The sequence below is a fragment of the Limulus polyphemus genome, unplaced genomic scaffold (assembly GCF_000517525.1).
Source record: "Limulus polyphemus unplaced genomic scaffold, Limulus_polyphemus-2.1.2 Scaffold735, whole genome shotgun sequence".
NCBI lineage: Eukaryota > Metazoa > Arthropoda > Merostomata > Xiphosura > Limulidae > Limulus > Limulus polyphemus.
This window is the reverse complement of record NW_013666345.1, coordinates 234402-243028: the sequence shown is the minus strand read 5'-3', so window position 1 is coordinate 243028 and position 8627 is coordinate 234402. Positions and strand designations below refer to the sequence as shown.

General features: G+C 34.7%; 1 protein-coding gene across 3 annotated transcripts in view; it reads left to right on the top strand.

The window, feature by feature from the left end:
* Positions 1 to 8627, top strand: part of LOC106460248 (neuron navigator 2-like) — a 92885-nt gene that overhangs the window by 72171 nt on the left and 12087 nt on the right. Inside the window, exon 1 of one of the 3 annotated variants that reach the window (XR_002610722.1) lies at positions 792 to 1167. The exons of 1 other annotated variant lie outside the window; for it this stretch is intronic. The gene's annotated coding sequence lies outside the window, so the exon portion shown is untranslated. Of the gene's footprint in view, positions 1 to 791; positions 1168 to 8627 lie in introns of those variants that run through there. One more of the 3 variants, XR_002610723.1, reaches the window with a different exon arrangement.

Sequence of the window (8627 nt, the reverse complement as noted above, 5' to 3'; positions counted from 1 at the left end):
ATTCTTATCAATTGCTATTTACATCTTTAATTGATAAAACGTTAAATTTCCGTTTCTCTTAGCCCCTAAAATCTCCAAAACATTTTCATTTTACTAAAGCTCGAGAAGAAACGGCAACATAAAGGAAACTTTTATGGCCAAAAATCCATTTCATGACTAATTGATTAGCAACCCTGTTTTTTTTAACAAAAATGGAGAACAAAATGAATCGTGCAGAGAGGGAGAGGGAATTAAATACTTCACTGCGTGTGTTTCGTACAGTATCACAACTCTTGAATTATATTTTTATAGTTGACTGTGGAAATATTTTTATTTTTTGTAAGTCAAGTTTATATTAGCGTAAAAAAATTTGAAGGTGAAATTACTGTTGTGTTTATAGTTTCGAGGTATAAACCAACATTTCTGGGCAGAGCTGTACCAAGGGTAGTGTTAGTAGTACGCCCGCACAGAATGACGGCCTGTAAGGGTCGGGAGTTTGCATCTTTGAAGGTAGATTAAATTTTTTGGATAGGGGCGCAGAATTTATATCTCGCACAGAGCGACATCAATGACTGGTACGGCCATGTTTCTGGGCGCTTTACCAAAAAACTATTTTTGATTGTGTTTAATGGAAGTACTACAAATTACTAAGAGCTTGCTTTCACTGCCAGGGTTATTTTTTTTTTTTTTATTAACGCGTTTCACTGTTGCCAAGAAATATGTGACGCAAAGAGAAACGTTGTCAGTTGTTGGAATGTTGCCAAAAGCACTCTAGTACAAATCTCAATATCACACGTTGTTTGTTTGCCACATCTAACGTTCGTGGTTTAGAAGCACGTGCATAACGAAGTTGCAGGAACGGATAGCCAAAGCTGCCGTCTTCAGTAATTTATTTTGGTGCTTAGAACAAACTAATCGTGTTACCATATTATATCCTAATTTGTAGTAGTGCTCGAAATGCTTCTTCTTCTTCTTGCGCGAAAATACAAGTCATCTCAGCCATTCATGAATTACTCATATGTGACGTCTTGCGCAAGGTAAGCGTGACGTCACGTACTGAACAGGTCATTTCCGTTTCTCTTAGCATAAAATCTCCAAAACATTGTCATTTTACTAAAGCTCGAGAAGAAACGGTAACGTAAAGGCATCTCAAGGAAACTATTAGGTCCAGAAAACTATTAATACCAAGTAGGCATGACTTTTTCACATTTCTTAATAGTTGATTAGCAATTCTGTTATTTAATAAAAATAAAAAAAGAGAAAAAAGGTATCGTAGATCAAATTATAAATTTGTTAAATCATAGATATTACTTTTAAAGTGAAGTAAAGTGTTGTTTTTTTCAGGTTTATTTGTTTCTATATGCTCTGAGTTTTTGTATCCTAGACCATAAAGTTTGCTACGAGTTATATTTGGGTCGACTGTCATCAGGTGTGATTTATCAATGACTTTAATGCAACAAGGGGTGAAATGGTTATTCTAGCTTCGTTAGTTATTTACTGACAGGCTTAGTAATGGGTTTAAAGTATCGTTAGTTAGTTATTGACAGGCCTAGTAATGGGTTTAAAGTATCGTTAGTTAGTTATTGACAGGCCTAGTAATGGGTTTAAAGTATCGTTAGTTAGTTATTGACAGGCCTAGTAATGGGTTTAAAGTATCGTTAGTTAGTTATTGACAGACCTAGTAATGGGCTTAAAGTATCGTTAGTTAGTTATTGACAGGCCTAGTAATGGGTTTAAAGTATGGGATAATGATATAGATTTTTTTTATAATCAATTAAGATACCAGCAAGCAAGTGTTGGGTTTCATTAGTTATTTTTCAGTTTAATTTGATCTTTCACCAGCTGCATTCTGATAATCCTAAAAAGGATTGAAACATATATTTCCAGTCGAACAGTCGCCAACTGACCTATTAACTGTTCTCCTCTAGCAAAGGTTTAAAGTCGTGCCTTATATGTTATTTTTCCAACTTGTTTCTATTACTTTGTTCTCGTTCAGTTTTCAGGCTGTCGCCAAATTTTTGCATTTTTGTGCCTGTAGTACGAACAAGTAGACAGTTTTTCTTATAATGATACACAGAGAATTATTATTTGAGACGTTGTCACTAGATGTCGCTCTCTATAACTATATATTATGAATTGCCGCTGAGACTTGCACGTTTGTTTAATAAAAGAGGTCATAGTAAGTAAATAAAATATGTAATTAAACGACACTTTTGTGTAGATAAAAATATTACAACCGGAAATACAACTTTTAAATAGTTGCACAATAAATAAGCTTTATTAAACACAGGGTACAGCCTTAAAAAAAGACTGCATGTTTCGGTGGCGTTATCAAAAGACAAATGTTTGTAACTCTAGGTAAAAGTCAAAGTTGAGATTTTAAATCTGAAGAAAAGTGAAAAAAATTGTTTTATTTTATTCTATTTATGGCAAAACTGCGTTTATAAGCTTTAAAAATGGCTTATTGTAGTTCCTGCACTTCTACATCCACATAGCGTCCGAAGTTCTGAATTTAAAGGAATTATTATTAAGTTGCAATCATTCCATAAATTTTTAATCCCGCGTACTAAGTTGACTTAACATGTAATGGGATAGCATCAACGACATTTGCTAGGCTTGAGATACTAAAACCCCTCAACTAGTTATGACCAAACTATCTTGCATCGCATAAACGTTTTGTTTTGGGCTTACTCCTGCGCACGGCCCGTGTGTATACCGTTTGCTCATCCGTGTTTAGTTGTCCAACAACATCCAAGTATATTTTGCATTCTGGATGAAAAGTTCGCGTAAAAAGTTTAGGTGTTTCCGCTGGTTTGTGTGTTTTTATGCTAATGCTGTTTTTGAAATGTTTTCAAAGAAGACCTGACTGAAAAACAAAAAGGTGATTGAAGAGCGTTTTACATAGCATAACAACAATTATTATCAAACGAAGAACAGTAGAAAGGAACTAATTATATATATTGGACTTACAGTTGTAAACCCAACTGACTGTGTTACAAGAACTGGTTACGATGGACTAAACAGTGTGTTGTTGCTTACAATACTTGGTTATCTGACTTTTTTTTGTAGGGTCTTTGTTATAGTAAAATAATCGGTGACATAGCGGCTTTGTCTATTGGTGCCTTATATGGCAAAGGCGATCTGTTATTTTGAAGAATACATGTTATTATCACACTGGTGTCCTTATAGTTAGTTATTAATTAATCGGCCACTTGGAGATCAAAGTAGTTCACAAACAAGAAGTTATCTTTAACACATTGCTTATATATTGTTTGCAATACTATAATATCGCAGCCAGTTCTTTTGTTATTGTTGTTTGTTTAAACTTCCAACTACCAGATGGAATACTAGAAGAATTCCTTTAATTTTTTTCACTCTAAACCATTACAATCCCCAGGTGGTCCGTTTAACAAGCTGAGCGTGAAAAAGCCACACAAGTGCATTATTAGGTTAAACTGGTTCTCTTTTTTTTTGTAATTATATTTAGACAAGTTCAATAACCCAATGAAAGTTTAATTAGTTCAAATTGGTGAATGTTTGTAATTATGTTTAGTTGGGTCAAACTAGGAGCGTGTTTGTAGTTGCGTATAATTTGGTCACGCTGTTGCATGCTTGTAGGTTGTTTTTTTTTTGTTGTTGTTTAATTCTGTTAAACTGTTACATATTTATAGTTGTATTTAGTTGGGTCAAACTGGTGCGTGTTTATGGTTCTATTTAATTAGGTCAAACTAGGAGCATGTTTGTATCATAGTTGTGTTTAATTAGGTCAAACTGATACATGTTTCTGATTACGTTTAGTCGGGTCAAACTGATGCATCTTAGTAGTTGTTTTGATTAGGATAATTGTTAGTTTAATTAGCTCAAGTCAAGTTGGTGCACGTAAAAATGTTAACGTTTTTGTGTCAGTTTTTCAATCATTATTAACTACCCAAGTACATCAAACAAGAACATACTTCCTTAGAGAGGTTTTAATATTTTTATTTATATATTTCGCATCGTTTTTCTGTAAGGCTAAAGAATATTCTAGCAATATCGGGCATCTAAGCTATGTAATTACGTTTATTTGTTATGGATTTCGCGCAAAGCTACACGAGTGCTATCTGCGCTAGCCGTCCCTAATTTAGCAGTGTAAGACTAGAGGGAAGGCAGCTAGTCATCACCATCCACCGTCAACTCTTGGGTTACTCTCTTCCCAACGATAGTGGGATTGACCGTCACATTATAAGGCCCCCACGACTGAAAGGGCGAGCATGTTTGATGTGACGGGGATTTGAACCCTCGACCCGCAGATTGCGAGTCGAGCGCTCTAACCACTTGGCCATGCCGAGCCATGTAAGTATGTAAACACGGTGAGTCGAGCGCCCTAGCCACCTGACCATGCCTGGCCATGTAAGTATGTAAACGCGGTGTTAGAGATAATTTTTACTCCTGTATTGCACAGTTCGTTATGTATAAAATCGTGTTTATTGCGTTCCAATATTCTAAATTTGGCCATAAGTTACAAGCTTTCATTCTTCACCAAAAACTTTACTACAATCTCTCGCCTAGCTTGTTACCTGACACCATAACTATAATTATGTTGTAAACACGAATGTTTTTCATCTATATACCTAACCGTAATGATGCTTTTCATGTAAAAACATAATCATATTATTTTTTCCTTATTCAACACCATGCAGTTTATCCAAGCTCGTGCTCCACTCCATCTCCAGAGTTTCAGTACACACCGGATGTTGAAGTGGCCCACACTAATTGGCTCTTTGCTGGCAACGTAACTGTCACAATATTGTGCGGTTCTTTTTTTTTTTTTTTTTTTTCTTTCTTCTTCTCTGTTTAGTACCGAGCTAACACTTTTTTTCCAGAGCTGATAGAATATCAAGTTATCTTCCGAACGTGAGAAATTTAGGTATTATCTGACCGAAGTAATCGTAAGAGTGGTAAAAGTTCGAGCCCGGAACAAGATCGACTAACTCAGTCGGGCAAAACTTTAATTATTTTTAATGAAAAAATTATATTTTGTAATACACGTTTGCTCTGTGCAGAGAAGTACAAGAAGCTATTCGACGACTTTTGGATATATGTGGAAAACATATTATGGATACAATTTTTTATTGTATTAGGAAAGTTGTATACCTGAATTAGTGAAGTGAGTGAACTCTCGATAAAAGTTTTAAAGTGAATTTAACCAAATCAAATTTCGTGATATGTAGAAATAATTTATTTATTTATCTTTTTTGTTGTTGTTCCTAAAGTAAGACATGTTTACTAAGACGATAAAAACGGTTGTAAACATTTCAAAGGAAACAGACGAGAAAAAAGTGACAAGCGCAAATGCGCCATATTAAATGTGTACTATACTAAAGTGGTGTAATGTTCGGCAACAGGGATGAAGCAACAAAGATAAACCTTTTTTTTTTTATCTCAAAAGTATACCAAAACAAAGTTTCACCGAAAGAGTCGGGCCCATCCTGCTTAGTAGGACACATAACTGCTATATATTAACGTAGCATGTGATAAAATCCTAGTCTGGTAACTTAACTATTAAATCGCACATGCGCGTTAGCTTTCTTGTAAGAGCTGAAAAATTATCGGAACCTTCTGGGGAAAAAATTCAAATACGACAGTGCTGCCCCAAGTGGCACAGCGGCATGTCTGCGGACTTACAACGGTATAATCGGAGTTTCGATACCCATGGTGGGCAGAGTACAGATAGCCCCTTGTGTAGCTTTATGCTTAATTACAAACAAACAAACGACAGCATGTGGCTGACGATTATTTCCCACGTGTAGTAGGAACGGAAGTTACGTAGCCGGAATAAGTACGCCCTGTATGCATTTGTTTTTGTAGAATGTCTGTACGCGTACGCAGAATATATAGTTAACACCGTTGTTTTACTAACTAGATGTAGAAGATGCCCAGCTAATTGTTGAACAACAGTTCGTAATTTATCATAAAACAAAACCTAAACGTGTCGTTATTTGCCTATATGCTTACCTTCGACGTCGATATGTGTATTCTGGATGGGGGTGGGAATGTGCTTGTTATCCAAATGGCGATGGGAATGGACGTTTTTTCTATGTACTATTAGGTCTATTTCTTATACTAATAACTTTCTAGTTACTTCAATTTTACCTACGGAAATATATATACATTTTTTAAATTATAATAAATAATTAAAAACAACGTTCTATATTTACACAATAAAAACTTTATGTTTCGACGTGATCTACGTCATCCTCAGGAGTAACCTACAAGACTATTTTATACTTTTCCCCTTGTCGCATTACTTCATTGTTATTTACATATTTTCTTAGTGTAATTGAAAAAATAAATAAATAAAAATACACATACACGTTGGTCAAAACGCAACTTCACATTTAACGCAATATATTTAATAGAAATGAAGAACAACATAAATAACTGAATGGCTGAACAAAAATGGCTGATAACATAAATAACGAGACAAATGAGGGACTGAAAACAAAACGTATATCGGTTAAATCCACCTCGAATAAACCTTGAATCAAATGATTAGGTTCAGTGAAAGATTTTCCTTAAATCGATAGTATTAAATAAATTCGGTATCAACTAAAACGAATTTAACCGCTTTTAAATGTTTCCTTATTGGGGAAAAAATAGAGTATTTATTGACATCTAAGGTGTTAAGTACTCTGTTTACTCGAGACTGATTATTTCAGTCCCACCAAACCCGATAAGAACACCTTAAAATCTAGTGAAACTAATCAGCAGTATTTAGTTACAATCTGTGTTTTAATTATCACTCATAAATTATCGAAACCTTTAATACCTGAAAAGGGCTTACTTAAATGAAACCTAAAGGTCGCGGATTGTATTTTGAACACGTGTCATTAGTTCAACAGCAGGAGTAATATACCAACCTTTGAGGAAGTAGGAACTCGCGAATGATTCTGACACGTATTAAATATAAAATAAGCTATATCACGTGAAAAAATAAACTAGCATCCGCCTGCTCGTGAATCCCGCATTAGCTTATCTTTAAAGAAAACTCAACTTTCGAATGTTATCTCAAAACGCATTTTCTAAATAGCGCCACGAAAGAAGGTCAATAAGTTGGTATAAACATTGAAGAGGCGTTTTTTTTTGTTTTTAACTGTTGAAAACTTTTCTTAAGCCAACCCTATAAATAAACAGGCTTTAAGTATCGGAACTCTTTGAACAAACAAAACACTAACTTGTTGTCTTTATTTACCTATATGCTTATCTTCGACGTCGATGTGTGTATAATGGATGGGGGTGGGTATGTGTTTGTCATCCAAATAGTGATGGGAATATTGTTTATTTGAGATGTACTGGAGGTAAAGCTATAACGGTTTCTACACTATATGAAGTATTGAAGGTCGGTCCTTAAACTGTTGGGTCTCCGTGCGCGGCAATAAAAGAAAAAAAAACTTTCAAGTCGAGTTGACTACAGTTTAAAGGCGTCACGAGCTGTAAATGTCGGCTAATAAATGTGTTAGCTTTGAGGTGGATCTGCCTGCTGTCTTAAATGTCAACTGACAAGTTGAAGAGTTCTTAGAGCGATATAGTTGTTGCAAAAGGAAAAATAAATTAGAATTGAACAGCGCTACTTTTATTTATATATGCCGTTTATACTTAGGAAAAATCCAGACATTTTAGGCAAATAGAAAAAAGAAAAAGACTCCGCCATAATTCTTGTGCAAGATGAAAACGCATGCTGACCTCTTTGGTAAAGCTCTGGATTACGGAGCTGGCGAATCTGGTTCGAATCCGTGCGATATCACAAAATATTTCTCGCACTTTAAGCTGGGTGCGCGTTATAAGATTTACAGTCTGTCCCTTATTGTGGATGGTATATGGTAGGGTGCTGTTGACTGGCTGCCTTCCCTTTGGTCAATAACTCAATTAGAAACGGCGACAGTCTCAGTAGCTTTCCCATGAAATACATAATATTAGCCTTAATACATCCTAGAAGATTTTCTAATAAGTTGGTCTAAATAATATAAATCAGTGACGTTTAAAACTGTGTTCAGTGTGTTTTTATTAACACAAAATAGAACGTGGACATCTGCGAGAGAGTTAATTATTTAATAATAACCCACCTGTTAGAGCACTTTATTAGATTTTTATGAATTGTGAATATAGAACATACCGTTTTTTCTTTCATCTCCCCCCCCTCCTCCCCTGTGGCTCGGCAATAAGCCTGAAGATTTATAAATCTAAAACCCAGATTTCGATACCCGTGAAGGACATGGCACAGATAGACCATTGTTTAACTTTGTGCTTAACTAAAAACAAAAAAAAAATCATTTAGCGAATATCTATTATTGCAGCCTTCAAACATTTGTTTAATTTTGAGAGAATCAACAAATCTGCTTTTTACATGTGTTTTTGTAGGCCCATAAACTGAAACTTTTTCGCATCTTATGAAGACTCCTGCAGGCAAGAAACAACATTTTATTATTTCATGCATCTAACCGAAGAATCTCAACATAAAACCGAATCGCAAGAAATTTGAATTTTATTTGCTTAAAATTAATTATTCTTTAAAAAGTAAATATAAAAAAAAAAATTATAATTTCCGGTGAAATAAATATTGCATATGAACATTAGTTCCTAAAGTATTCACTAGAGTATATCATTTAAAC